The sequence below is a fragment of the Physella acuta genome, unplaced genomic scaffold, assembly GCF_028476545.2.
Source record: "Physella acuta isolate Inbredline_101_S28 unplaced genomic scaffold, ASM2847654v3 ptg000484l, whole genome shotgun sequence".
In the NCBI taxonomy this organism is placed as follows: Eukaryota; Metazoa; Mollusca; class Gastropoda; family Physidae; genus Physella; species Physella acuta.
This window is the reverse complement of record NW_026732003.1, coordinates 430,662-447,281: the sequence shown is the minus strand read 5'-3', so window position 1 is coordinate 447,281 and position 16,620 is coordinate 430,662.

Sequence of the window (16,620 nt, the reverse complement as noted above, 5' to 3'; positions counted from 1 at the left end):
TTTTTGGTCCAATTAGGTATAAAAATCAAATAGTAAGCTAATTATACATTAATATAAACCATCTACAGATATTTCACTACATAATAATATTTTTTTTACTGATAAGAAAGCTTTTAAAATGTATTAAATTTTAAAAAGTAAACCACCTACCTCGTAGCTGCCAAAGAACTGACTGACTCCTTTCAAAACGAGGTCGGAAATGAAACAAAATGTATTCAACGCTGAAGAGTTCGGGCTTTTTAAATAAGGGAGGTTATTCCAAAGAGGTGGAATATAAAAATTAGGAGTTTCAAATTCTAAATTTAATTTTACAGCTTAAATAATGCTACGTAGCCATATGGCTACAGTATGCAATATAGTCTGTCTGAAAATTTAAAAAATTGTTCTCTACCTACATACTATTTTACAGCTCTCCACATAGCGCAGATTCTCTCCAGTAGTCAATCAGACAAAAAAAAAAAATAAATAAAAAAAAAAATATTCAAACATGTAAACAAACTTGAGTTTTAGTAGTATAGTAATAATACGTAGCAATTTAAAATTCCACCGTTCTTTTTATATTTTATCATTATCATTATCACATTATATATATATATATATATATATATATATATATATATATATATATATATATATATATATATAATGTCATATATATATATTTTATATTTTATCATTATCATATTTTATTATATATATATATATATATATATATATATATATATATATATGTATATATATATATATATATATATATATATATATATATATATATATATATATATATATATATATATATATATATATATATATATATATAAAAAAGTGGTCAGGTGCCCGGTAGGGCACTTCCCGGCGCCGCAGATGCGTCAAATTTGGCACGATGGTGCCTTGAGGCGATAGAACACGAGGGCCGGTGACGGTTTTCCGAAAAGTCTACGGACAGGGGGTCAAAACTGACCTCGACTGACCGGCGCCTTATATGGGCTATATTACGAAGAAAAATTTCCTCCGACGACCCCCCTTGAAATTTTTTGAGGTCGTAGGAGAACGCCTTGGGGTGTCACAAAAAACTCGGCATATCTGGGAAAACTTCGTAAAGGGGTCAAAACTGAACAGTTGTATTACCCTATATAATCTTTGTATTTTATGGGAAAAACAGAGGGTAATTTGAAAACGGATTTTAGGGCACTAACCCTCTTTATATCTGGCTAATGTTTGCATGCTTATAGGTAAATGGCTTGGCCGTAGGGCAGACCTGTCGGTTTGACTCCAAGCCTTCGACGAGGGCATAAACATGACAGCGAGTGAAATTCTCTTTATATGCGCTCTATTACGAAAAAAAATTTCTTCCGACGACCCCCCTTAAAATTTTTAGAGGTGGTAGGAGAACGCCTTTGGGCGGTACAAAAAACTCGGCATATCTGGGAAAACTTAGTAAAGAGGTCAAAACTGAACAGTTGTATTTCCCTATATAATCTTTTTATTTTATGGGAAAAACAAAGGGTTATTTCAACGCAGACTTTAGGGTACTTAAACTCAGGATATCTGGCTAATTTTTTTGCATACTCTTAGGACAATGGCTTGACCTTTAGGGAAAACTGTCGGTTTCACTCAAAGCCCTCGACGAGGGCTAAAAAGTGACCGCGAGTGAAATTCTCTTTATGCGCTCTAATACAAAAAAAAATTTCCGACGACGACCCCCATTGATATTTTGTGAGGTGGTAGGAGAACGCCTTGGGGTGTCACAACAAACTCGGCATATCTGGGAAAACTTCGTAAAGGGGTCAAAACTGACCAGTTGTATTTCCCTATATAATCTTTGTATTTTATGGAAAAAAACAGAGGGTCATTGCCACGCAGACTTTGGGGTACTTAAACTCAGTGTATCTGGCTAATTTTTTGCATACTCTTAGGACAATAGCTTGACCTTTAGGGAAAACTGTCGGTTACACTCAAAGCCCTCGACGAGGGCTAAAAAGTGACCGCGAGTGAAATTTTCTTTATATGAGCTCTATTACGAAAAAAAATGTCCTCTAACGACCCCCCTTGAAATTTTGTGAGGTGGTAGGAGAACGCCTTGGGGTGTCACAAAAAACTCGCCATATTCGGGAAAAATCGGGAAATGGGTCAAAACTGACCAGTCGTATTTCCCTATATAATCTTTGTATTTTATGGGGAAAACAGGGTAATTTCTACACACATTTTAGGGTACTTTCTCTTTGTATAACTGGCTAATTTTTTGCATACACCTCTATAGATGACGACCGTATGGAAAAACTGTTGGTCAGCATCAAAGCCCTCGACGAGGGCTAAAAATGACTGCGATTGAAATTCTCATCATACGAGATTTGGTAATTTGGTCTATGAACAGGGGTGGTAACCTTTTAATGTAACATTTTTTAAATATTTTGTATACTCTTTTTAAGAAAAAAAAATCATAATGTATAGCATTGTTTTAAATGGATATTTTGTTATAAATTAAGTATATATATATATATATATATATATATATATATATATATATATATATATATATATATATATATATATATATACATTTACTTATAAATATATATACAAAACCATGTATATATATATATATATATATATATATATATATATATATATATATATATATATATATATATATATATATATATATACATATACTTATAAATATATATACAAAACCATATATATATATATATATATATATATATATATATATATATATATTATATATATATATATATATATATATAAATATATATATATATATATATATATATATATATATATATATATATATATATATATATATATATATATATATACATATACTTATAAATATATATACAAAACCATATATATATATATATATATATATATATATATATATATATATATATATATATATATATATATATATATACATGTACCTTTATAGGCCTGTATATAGTAGGCCTACTATAAGTAACTCAAATACTACTACGCTGCTGGAGCCTTAAAATAAGCGATTTATTAAGTTTTAAGACGTATGGTTGTACTAACAAGAAAAGTAGCACATTTATTCAAGAACGGAGTAAGAAATGGATGGAAAATGTTTTAACGGCGAAAGTATGGTTTAGGGGTCATCCATTTATGACGTCCACATGGGAAGGGGATCAGTATTTCAAGTTTATTTTTAACTAAATATTAGTAGGCCTATAATCTTTGTTTTGTCTCCAAAACTACGAATAAGATAACATGAGGTAAATGTAGTGTAGTCATTTTTTTTTCGAGTAAAAAAACTCAAAATAACCACGATACATTTTAGATATCTAAATATCAGCACGTGTATAATGTGCTCGCTTGATCAGGTGTACAGGGCTAACGACCAGCGCTACTTCGACAAAAAAATGGGGTATAGGGGGGGGGGGTGTGGTGGTTTTTTTATGGAAACACAGGTAGCGTAAAGTTGAGTAAAAGTAATATAATGACGTCATGTTGATTAGCGGAATTTTACCATAACCTATATAGTCGTTAATAGCTAGACAGCCAGAAACGACTTTAATATTTAAAAAAAAATGTGACTGCCTGCAATCTCTGATTATGTATGAAAAATATTGGATAAAAAAGCCTTTAAAATCGAGACGCAGGGTACACAGCGTCCATGCGCGACCATTCTTTCAATAAAGAACAATTCTAGCGCATTCACACAAGCATAGTAAATGTACACGCCGAAGACTTACGGACATCTTGGAAAAGTTTAACTCCCAATTTTTATTTAGGCCTAGTAATAGATGTTACCGAAAATATCAAATCCCTAAATAACATTATAAGTTAATAATGTAATAATGTACACATTACATGTTAATGAATCAGTAATTTTGCGTCATATTTTGAAAGGTATACTGAATTGTTTTTGACGTCCACATTGCGGGTGGGGTGGGGGGGAGGAGGGTTCATCGAAAGTGGACTCGTGTGTGGACGGGGCGGGGGTGTCTAAAATGGATGAGCCTACGACTGCTAACGAAAATACCACGAGTTTGGATCTTGGGCTGGAGTCTGTCGGACATACTTGAGACAACCCAGCTCTAATGGGTACCTCACTCACGTTAGGGAAATAAAATCGACTGGGCATAGTGCATCCCGCCCGGAAGATTTAGTCCGCCCCATCCCTTGAAAGATTCAAGCGCCCCCACTCCTTCTCAGAGAAAAATCTTTTGAAAGAAACTGGATGAAATCTACTTCATCTGCCCCTCGAGTTTCTGGACTGCAATAATTTAAAAAAAAATTCTCGCCTGTGTACATTTCTTTTTCTTTTTGTAACGATACATACCGCAATGAAAATATTTTCGCTTTATGTAAAGATCATGTGATTCACGCAATGTTCAAGTGTTTTGGTGTATCGTATTTTATTACGTTACGTAGGCCTATATCATGTAATCGAAAGCAAATCCATGCTTCCGCTAAACAGTGTTACAGCTCCTTCAAACGGGACTTAACTATAAAACTCTACACTTGACTGGGAAGGTCTCGAGTAGCGCCATAACGGCTGATGGCTAGCATTACAATAACAACTTGGATTCCATGCTAGTTTAAGTTAAAACTATTACAACTATAAAAAGGTACGTTATTTCGTGTTTTTTTCAACACCTTGTAAACAGAATACTAATTTTTGTAAAACAGTAGAGTGTGTAGGCTACGCACAGCCTACGTTTGTATATCATTGTATGATAATAGAAAGTAAAGTACTTTTTTGACCCATTCGGTCCACGAAGCAGGTGAAGTAGAGTTCCCTTTTTTTCAGTAACCTCGGCCAAAATACATCTTTTTTTTTACTAACAGGAATTAACATGAGTGTTTTGATGTGAAAGCAAGAGCATAGCAATGGCAAAGATTCACTTTTTGCTTTATTGAGAATATAAATACTAAACCTAATTTAAATCATCATCGGGTTTAATTTGTTAATTACTCTAACTATCCATGTGATGAATTATAAAGTGCTTTAATCTGTTAATTTACAAGTAGGTTAAAACAATAATGGATGTTTGTGACAGTTTTGTGTTGTGATCAGTTAAACAGGTAATAAAATGCTTACAGTAACTAAAAGTGCTGTATTCGATTGTACAGGTACGCATGAAGTACTAGAATGCCTTGAAGGTCAAGATAAGATAGATTTATACAAACACATGTCAAATTGTAAGAAAAAATCCTTGCCATGCAGGATTTGTACCTATAAAAAAACTGCGCCATTGAAAATTTCCAATCAGATTACCGTGACTGCGAACTGTATGAATTTACTAAAGCCATTGCTGAGTTAATTGTCATGTTTGCCGTTATGTGCGCCAGTCCAGTCAGACCAGAGTTTGCACTAGGTACTAAGGTTCCATATCCTTGCTAAAAGATAAGGGGAAAGAACTCAGGGAGGACAGGGACGGGGATAGTGAAGGAGAATTTTGTTACACAGATGATGTGGATGACTACAGAACATACAGGACATGCCCGTGTCCTGTAAGTGAGGACTCGGACACACCTAGTAGAAAGTGGTGGGAAGTTTATGTGATGACGGCCACACATGTGGTTTTTGATGAGAGTGTAGGCTGTGGTTTGATGATGATCAAAGTCAAGTGGTCAAGATTTATGGGTGGAAGATTAACGTACCATCAGCTACTACGGATGACTGGACTACGTTGATGTATGTGACATATGACTGTATATATATATATATATATATATATATATATATATATATATATATATATATATATATATATATACATATATATATATATATATATATATATATATATATATATATATATATATATAATATATATTTCTTGCATTAAAAATCAGTTACCTTTCATTATGAAAGAAACACTGCGTACAAGTTTTACACAGTTGTACAGCGAATACAGCACATGAACTCTACTTTATCTGACCAATCGAAAGGGCAACTTTACAACTATAGAAAATAGTATTGAAACATATGGCCGTAATAAAGTATTTAGAATACATTTTGTCCCTAAAAATTAAATTAGTATTTTCTTTCTCAAAATATTCAAAGATTTCCCATATCTTAAATGGGTATAACAAAAAAATAACTGCAAGCAAAAGGAATTTTTGTTTTGAGATCGTCTCTAATAATACATTTTTATACAAACATTCAAGGAAATTCATTTACCGATCAGACACATTGATAATCTTTTATTACTATTTACAATTTCCAAAAAAAATGTGTAACATTTTTTAGTTTAAAACAAAACAGGATATAAGCCTATAGTGCAAATGGGTAACGATCAAAATTTTAAACTAAATTAAACCCCCTGTTCCCTCTTGCAACTTGACTCCGTCATCCTCCCCACACAAGAGGTGCGACAGTGTAAACAATAAATTCCACGTCGTGCCACGGTAAGCCAGTGTGGCATGTACGTGGTGTAGTGTTACCTTATTATGTCTTGTTAGTTATTGTTACGTCCATTGTTGTTATATATATATCATGGCTACGTCCCTTGTTGTTATATATATATATCATGGTAACGTCCGTGATGTGTGGTTGATGTGTATATGTCCCTTGTATTATGTATATGATGGTTACGTCCCTAGAGTGTTCACTGGGTATTTCGTGATGTATGGTTGATGTGTATATGTAGTCAGTTAACGAAAGGTAGAGTCAGAGACAGGACGTGTCGTCTGAGATGTCTGTATATAAGAATGAAGTGGTAAGGTTAACTCACAGAACTTTGTCTATTTAAGTAATGTTACAGTAAAAGTAATTTAATGTAACAGTAACAGTAATTTAATGTAACAGTAACAGTAATTTAATGTAACAGTAACAGTAATTTAATGTAACAGTAACACTCGCTGCCAAAGTCTATATTTACAACGAACCACTCCAGCTTAATTCAGGATACATACAATATAATATATGAGATTTATTTTGATAATATAAAAGCGCCCGTCCCAACATTTTTTAAAGTCAGTTTGAACATTTACACCTTAATAGTAGGCCTAGTTTTTTCTCGGGGGAGGGGGCACTTGATATTTCCCGAGGGAAAGGGGGAGGCGGACTAAATTTTCCGTAGGACGGGCGGACACTGGTTATAGTTTATAATTTCTATTTAAATTCCAATTCTTTTGGGAGGGAATAGACTTTCGGGGGGGGGGGGGGGGGGGCGGTGGGAGCCTGGAAGAAACTGCATTTTAGGGAAATTTAGCGCGGCTGGGCACAGTGCTGACACCCCCACTCCCCCTCCTGAAGCACGACTACCGCCCACCGCCACCCCCAAGCAAAATAGAATATAGAAAATACATACCTTATACCTTTTACCAGGTTCCGCAGTGACAGTTATCTGGGTTATAATCTATAATTAGTAACGTGTAGAAATGTGTACGTAAATAAATATTTTTTTTTTCTGTTCGTTAAGATTATAAGGAACAATGACTGCTTGGAAAGAGAAGCGCTCTAAAGCCACTTGATAAATTTGAAAGCAGGATAATACCCTCACGTCAATAAATCCTCCCTCCATACACCCACCCCGGTAAGATTATAAAGAACAATGACTGATTGTTAAAATAAAATGTATTACATGGCCCTCAGCGGCCCATGTGATCCTTTGGTGGCCGAAACAGACATTTTTATTTGCAGCCTAGTCACACCCTACAAGGGCACCGGAGGACACGCCAGATTCAATTTAGTAAGCGTTTGTCACGTCCCATCCTATCCATTGTCTATCACACTGTTTAGACCGAAATAGTTACAATAGCGCTCACGGGAAAGACCAAGGCGCCATATCGCATCCTGCCGGGGGGCCGCCCATGCAAAAATTAAACCCCCCTTCCCCACCACCCACCCACCCCTATTCCCCCCTCACACCCCAGAAACCTTCTCGGGAGTATTCATCAACTCCCTAAAGTTTTATGGTACCGGGATAAACTGTGTCGAACCACAATCGTGTTTTATTTTTATATACCGTATATAGAGAAAAATTCCACCATTCCGTGGCGCCGCCCTTGCGAAATTAAAAAAAGATTTTTTTTTTACAGAAACCTTCTCCTGGAGTGTTCAACTCCCCAAAAGTTTGATGGCGATCGAAATATCCCGTGAAACCGCAATCGACGTTTAATTTTATATACCGTTTAAAGAGAAAATCGCGCACCCTCCTGTGGCGCCGCCCTTGCGAAAATAAAACTGAAAGATGATTTTTTTTTTTACAGAACCCTTCCTCAGAGTGTCCTAATCAACTCCCACAAAGTCTCATGGCTATCGGATGAACGATGTCAAACCAAATTCGACTTTTATTTTTATATACCGCATATTGAGAAAAAATAAATCGCGCCCTGCCGGGGCGCCAGCCCTGCGAATGTTTTTTTCGCAGAAACCTCCACAGGAATATTCTCAACAACTTCCCAAAGTTTCACGGCGATGTGATAAGACGTGTGGTAATGCATAAAAGACACACACACACACACACACAAACACACACATAGACAAACATACATTGCTTTCTACATACATAGATTGTGTAGTCACAGCAGGTCCTTATCATTGCAATGTTGGTTTACTGTTGGTGCTTGGGAGTAGATTTTCACAGTGAATGAAGTGAAACTTTTAGTGCTAGTTTACTGTTATTGATATCAAAGAGTAGATTTTCAATGTAAATGTGATAAAATTATTTATTACTTTTATCTCAGTCTGGCGTAAATGTTACTTCTAACTAACACGCGTAAACTGAAGCCGTGAATAAATTAAAGCGTCTTACACCCTAAATACACCAGATTTTAAGGAGCTTTTGCTTAATGTAACGTCTATTTATAATTTGAAATATGTTTTGTGCTTTTACAATAATAGTCAAAGAAAACTAACAATGTTATGTAGCCCCCCCCCCTCTTACAGTGTTTCTTTCAGGGGGAGGGGGTAAGGGCATTTGATATTTTAGGGGGGGGGGACAAAGGTAAAAGTATATATTTTATATATAAATTCCATTTTGTTCGGAGGGGGAGGGGCGGTACACTTTTTCGGGATGCCTAGAAGAAACTGTCCCTTTAATGTTTTGTTTTTTTGCGTTACGATGTCCCTTTGTCGTAATGTATTCCCAATTATTATTTTTATTTTATAATATTTTCTTACTATACAGAAAAATTAATTTCAATCTTTATTTAAAAATGTTGTCTTTGGATATAACAGAGGTTGGTAGACCGAACAGTTATAGGAAAGTTGAGTGGGGTTAAGTAGGGGTTGTGTCTGGGAGAGAACTGCAGGTAGTAATGACCGGGGAACAAAAATGTGTTTATCAAGATTTGTTAATACCATGAAAGATAGAGCTAGAGACATTTACTTCAGTTCGGATCAATAGCCTACCTGGATTCAATGTAAACATAAAGACCCCTCACCCCATATCTCGCTAGTCCTTTGATTCTAAATCTGTATGCAATACATACCGATGCAGTGATTAATTCAGATCAACCTGGTAAGTGTTATCCGTTCTACGTGAGTTGGGACCTATATTCCCTCTAAGCTGCGCAGTTGCGCGGCCGCGCAGTAGTTTTCAAATTTCAATGTGTAGGACTTTTAGAACACCGCGCACAAAAAATACATGTTGCACACGATCTTTTCTCCTTAGAGGGAACAATGCTTGGGACTACACTGTATTATTCAGATTTTTAAGAAATTGTTTTTCAAACTTTTTTAGTATCTGTAAAAAATAAAAAAGGCACACAAAGGAAAGCATTTAAATACACACGCTTAAAATATCAAATGTAAAATAAACTCGACCTTTCGTCTTTACAATGGGCGGTCTACTTTCAACTCTCTTGGTTCTTGGATCATTATCAGGCTAGGCATATAGTTTAGCTGCCTCACAGTACCCCAACATGCAGTGGCGTAGGCAGGGGGGAGGTTAGGGGGGGTCAGAACCCCCCTTTCATAGACCCCTCGGTAGATACATAAAGGTTGAGTGGGGTGGGGGGGGGGTGGGGGAGAAAAATCGAAAGTCTGAGGGGGGCGGGGGTTCAAATCAAAAGTTTGAGGGGGGGGGGGGGGGGGTGCAAATCAAAAGTTTGAGAGGGGGGGTGCAAATCAAAAGTTTGAAGGGGGGTGCAAATCAAAAGTTTGCCCTCGGGGGCCGGGGCGCTACGCCTCTGATATATACATTTATGATGCGGGAAAAAATGTAACCCCCATTCCATGAGACGATCCTGGCTACGCCACTGCCAACATGTAGTTTGTTATTTGTTTCTTTTACGAAACAACGTGTGTTTGCATGGGATAATTTTTTCGGGATATTTTGTATGAGATCATTTTTTCCATGATATCATGTCCTGATATATTTTGTCCTGGTATCTTTTGTCCGTGAGATCATTTGTCCTGAGATCATTTGTCCGTGAGTTATTTTGTCTGGGATATTTTGTCTGAGATCATTTGCCCTGAGATCATTTTTCCTGTCACCATATATATATATATATATTTATATATATATATATATATATATATATATATATATATATATAACGATTTTTTTGTTTAGCTTGAGGTAGAAGTAATCTAAAATACATTTACAGATACATAAACATTAAGTAGCAAAGAATGTTTTTACAAACAGTTGCATTAATGGTATCGGCTGTGTTGCTGTTTCGTGGGTGCTCTGCTGATGGTGAGTACACTTTAATTAAGATCATTTGTTGTGTGTTGATATATATATATATATATATATATATATATATATATATATATATATATATATATAATGAATATATAGTGTGAATATAGTATATATATATATATATATATATATATATATATATATATATATATATATATAAACTATATAAACTATATAAACTATATATATATATATATATATATATATATATATACATATATATATATATATATATATATATATATATATATATATATATATATATATATATATATATATATATATACTACCTGCATATCCGTGCTCCGCCACTGGGAATTTTTTAAAATGTAACTACTATGGAACAGAACAAAAATAAACACAAACACAAACGAAAAACAAACACAAACGCAAACACAAACACAAATACAGCACAACGAAAAAACATACACATCGCAAACATATAAACAAAAGGAAACACAAACCCAAAAAACAACGCAAACACAACAAACAAACACAAATGAAAACACAAACAAAACAAAAACACAAAAGAAAAAACAAACCGAAAAACAACGCAAACAGAAACACAAAAAAAAAACCACAATCGAAAACGGAAGCACTTTGGTGTGAATATGGATATTCACGAATATTAAATGTGTGTTGATGTCAGCAGTGTGTTTTATAGCTCGCATTATAGCCATTCGCCTGCCTTGATAGATAAGTACCTACCACACGAGTGGTCAGACAATGAACAGCGCAGCCGAATGTGTAATTAACATCTTATTGTTGAAATACACGTAGGCACAATTTGTATAGCGGAGTGGCCGTAACCGACGTGACTGTTTTGCAGTTAATTACCTGATTGACCCACACACGGGATCATTGGTTCTCGAGGAGATTACTATGCAATAGTAAATATTTAAGACGGCTTGGTGGGGTGGTAGAGCTGACGAATGATAACCCGAAATTCTCGAGTTCATATTCCTACTCTCGAATGTTTGTGATGTTACTGATGCTCTCGGGCTGTATTGGGCGCAAATACATATAGCCGCTGAAAACAGAATTTGGTGTATTGGTGTAGTTGAAGCCCTTTAGATTTTAAAATCCGATTAAGTTACAGTTTTAGTTAATTCCCGGTTTAATGTCCGTTTCCGGTTAAAATTTCTTAGCCAGATAAAATTCTGGTTTCGGATTTATTTCCGCTTGAATTTTGTTACTATTAACTTTTCAGCTCCCTTTAAATTCCTCTATCTGTTACTTTTCTGTTTCCAGTTAAATTTCCGTCTCAAGATTAAGTTTAGTTTTTTTTAATTATTATTAAATTTAGTCCAGAGTTAAAGTTCATTTTTGGCTAAATTTGAATTTCCCGAAAATTTGCGGATCCAGTTCAAATGAATGATCCGGTTAAAGATTCAATTTTGTGTTAAAAATGTAATTTAAAAAAGTATTTTGTTTGACTTTTAGATCAATGCAAGTATTACAATAATATGGACTCTACGACAAAGACTGTTGCTGCTTCCACTCATCATGTAAGTTGAGCCACATCATTTTCCTCATTTTTATCAGTTAATGTTGCTAATCCGAAAGTCCCGAGTTCGAACCCAAAGCAGACAAGGCTTGTCAGCTAGGGACAGCAACTTATCAAGGAGAGACAACTCCGAAAATAAGAACAGGTCAGTAGCCCGTTAGGATTACCAACTCTGGTTTTACTTTCAGCACCCCCCCCCCCCTTGCAACACTGAAGGGAATGGGGGTCTGATACATTTCCAAATTCTTACTCTTCTCACCCTACCGTCCGGGCTTTGTGCTTCGATTCCCAATGCGCAATCATTTAAAGGTCTATTAGACTGTGGTGCCAAATATGTCTGTTAATATAGTTTAGAGAGAAATTTCTATCAAAGCACTGTTGACACTGGTTATGTATGGATATCATAAGAAAATTGAACTGATGATGACGATGCTATTCTTTATTTTATCCCACTCTTCTCTTGCTCATTATGGTCACTAGATCACAGTTTCTTTCTATACAATTCTAATCGACGATGTGCTGCTAATTTTAGTTTAATTTTGGACGTGGTTTTTTTTTTTAAATTACAAAATTAAACCAGATTATGTTAGGAAACAAGTAAAAGTTATTTTTAAAAATGTCCATGAACTACATAGAATATATTCGAAACTGATGAGTCTATTTAAAACTGTGTTGCAACCATACATAGAAAATTAATAACAAATCGAAAATTTCAAATCAAGCAGTACCATAATCGCTTTGCATCCATAATTTGCTTTGTGGACTTTGCATGATAAAAGAATAAAAGCAGAAGCTTGGTTTATTAAAAGAAAAATATATCGATTTAACCTATATTTTATATTTATATATATTATATATATATATATATATATATATATATATATATATATATATATATATATATATACATATATATATATATATATATACATATATATATATATATATATATATATATATATATATATATATATATATATATATATATATATATATATATATATATATGTAATACCGTTATTTATATGGGTAGGCCAGAAGTTTGAATATTAAAATACACGCACAAACAGTGTACAGAATATTAATTATTCAAAATGACATACTAACACTTTTACACTTATGATCTGCAGTTTGTTTTATTTTACTTCCATGCCCAGGAATGTTATTTAGCGTGTTTGACGAATCCTAACTGCCCTTATTATTACTACTGGGGTACTGCATGTCAAATTGCCTTGGCCACTTCGCCGATCGACACTTCCTCAGACCAGCAGGTTTCGAGCGTAAATATGTGTGTTAATGATCCCTGTAAGTAATTAATGCCATGGCTATCAGTAATTACTCTAATGATTCCAAGACAGAATCAGGGTAGGCCTACTGCCTGGATAAGGGTTTTAATATCTTCACCATAAATGTTATATTTAAAATAATGATAGTTGCTGGGGAATTGTTAAATTGAATTAGTAAATGATTTTGTGTATTATGTCAACATAACTGCGACTAGGAACTAACTTTTCTGTGTTTATCATTTACAATTTACGTTGGAAAGACGATTTTTTAAATAAAAACACTCAAACACTCTACCTACGTCCACACCCTACTTACATCTGAAAAAAAGTCTTCGTACACAGAAGACGGGCATTCTATTTCGAAGTATTGGAGATAATTCATTACAAATAATAAAATTAATTTTGTTGATATATTCGAAGTATTTTTTAATTTGTTTATAATTGTTTTTTTTTTACTTTCTCGTATATACGAAGTATTGGGCTTGTAAGTTGTTAAAGTAGCTTACCAAGTTCTCGCTCCGGTAGTTGCCAGCTAGCGTTTTTTTGTTTTTTCAAACCAAATGTGAATATTTTTTTTAAAGTAATGAAATCTACTTTCGCTTTTAGAATCAAAACAAACTCCGACGATGAGTTGTTTTAAGTAAATTAATTTTAAAATAACACACACACAAATATATTATATTTTATATTGATAGATCTAGAAAACACATGTTTTTTTACGTAGGACTAGACCCTGTATAATAATAATTTTTTTTATATAAAATATGAGATTTATAAAAGATTTCAATCGTAAATCAAGCCTAAATTTAATTATTAAATAATAAATATAGTAAATATAGCCAAGATCTAGAGTCTAGATTTATATATCTAGAATTCTAGATATAGACTAGATCTAGATCTATGACTAAAAAAAAAGTCCTCTTGAAAATTCCGACTTAGACAGTAACATACGACATTCAGGATTTTTTTTAAATTTATAGACTCTAGTAGAGATCTAGATTCTAGATCTAGTCTAGTTTCTTTTATTTTACAGTGTAGTTGAGTGTAGACTTAAGAATTAGGAATTAATTACTACATTAGGCCTATTAAATAGGCTACTTACTTTAAGACAAGTAGACTAGAATATTTTCAATATCAATTTATATAGAACCTTGATTATTCTAGATCTAGTGAAGTTGAGTTTAGTCTTGTTGTAGAACTTAAGAACTAGATCTAAATATAGAGTGTAGTGAACTGTAGTAATTTAGATTTAGAACCTAGTAATGTAAATTATGCAGTAAGTGTAGATCTAGAATCTAGCAACATATTCTTTAAGAATTAGAACACTGCATCGGTTTCAAACTTACAGCTGCAAAATGGCTTATTATAAAAAAAATTCAGCTCACCTTTAGCTCAAGATTAGCAACTATAGCCACAGTCAAGTGCGAGAAAATTGCTTGCCAAGTACCTAGAACTGGACCTAGATTGAAGCAATGTAGAATCTAGATCTTAGTAATCTAGTAGAATAGATTCTAGATCTAGAGTTCTAGATCTAGAATCTAGATCTAGAGTCTCGTAGCAAAGACTGAGTAGAGTCAGAGTAATGTCCCCTAGCCTTGGACAAACTATCAACAAAAGAAATAATATCAATATACTTACCGCCACAAAACTTTTATATTCAGAAATGCATACACATTTGTTTGTTCCCATCCAAATGAGCAAAACAGCGTTGAAAGTTTTTACAATTGTTGCATTTCTGGAACGTTTGGTGATTTTTAAATCTTGAAGCGGGACCTACTAACAAATAGCCGCCATGTTTTTTTTGTTATCAATGGGAATTCCGTTCACAACAATTGATTTAATTCGAACAATTTTATCTCTCCCTGGCTAACCAGACATGAATTAACGTGAGAGAGAACGATAAACTTACAAGCCCAATAGAGAAAGTCTTGGAATCGTGCAAAAAAAAAAAAAAAAAAAAAAGATTTTTACAAATCTCGACGTTTTACACCTCACTGATACATAAAAAAAAATATATAGATAATTTTGCAATCTTGTCCGTATGTCTGTGTGTCTGTCTGTCTGTCTGTCTGTGTGTCCGTGTGTAAACACGATAACTTGAGTACCGTTACAGCTAGGTTGATGAAATTTCATATATAAGTATTTTATCAAAATCGGAGATCCGTATCAACTTTTGAGCGATTTCCGATAAACAGAAGTGGTACTTTTTCTACTTGAATTTTTCAAAAGCCTGTAACTTGAGTACTATTTCAGATAGATAAATGAAATTTCACATGTAAGTAAAAGATCTAATTCTCTACCTTCTGTTAAATTTTGAGTAATTTCCGTTGAACGGAAGTAGTAATTTACGCTACTTCCGATTTCTCAAAAACTAATGTAAATTTTTAAAATACTAATAATATTGCGCACTATTATGCACATTTTTATTTGGCGTTCACTTGGTGTGCAATTAATTTGTCTACGAGATTTTATTCTATTTTTAAAACTTTAAGTATTTAAAATGGATTAAAAATCATGTCTATAGCCCGAGTTTCCAACCCTGTTATTTTATATAAGAATATTCGAGAAAGTTTAGTGGAGATCACTCCCGGTTTATTATTTCTGGGGAAGTATTTTCTGTAGATATACGGGCTTGAAGTTTTGTTATGGAAATATATATATATATATATATATATATATATATATATATATATATATATATATATATATATATATATATATATTGTATTTTTTTCTCCAGCACATTGCGCAGCATATGCTGTAACCAAATACGATAATCCTATACTTGTCACTCATGAGGTAGGTGTAAATTATGACTTTTATTCTATTTAAACTTCCTCTTATACAGGGAGACATTGTGTTTTGATACTTTGTCTGAATACCGTTTTAGTTGGGTGGAAGAATGTTATATACAATTTTGAGATATTATTCCAGGTTTCTTTCATCTTGGGTCTCTTCTGAAGACTTGAAATGGCAATTTTATTGATTTAAGTTTCTCAAAAAGCTCAATAATTTTATAATTTTATATCATACTAGATCATCCATTGTCCCTTGGATAACTATAGGTTTAGGGACTATGCATAAGTGACGTCTCGGCTGTTAACTTCCTCCCTTCTATGCCCCACTGTCACACATAGTCACAAAAACCTGGACCCATCCACCCACTCGCCCCACGTCT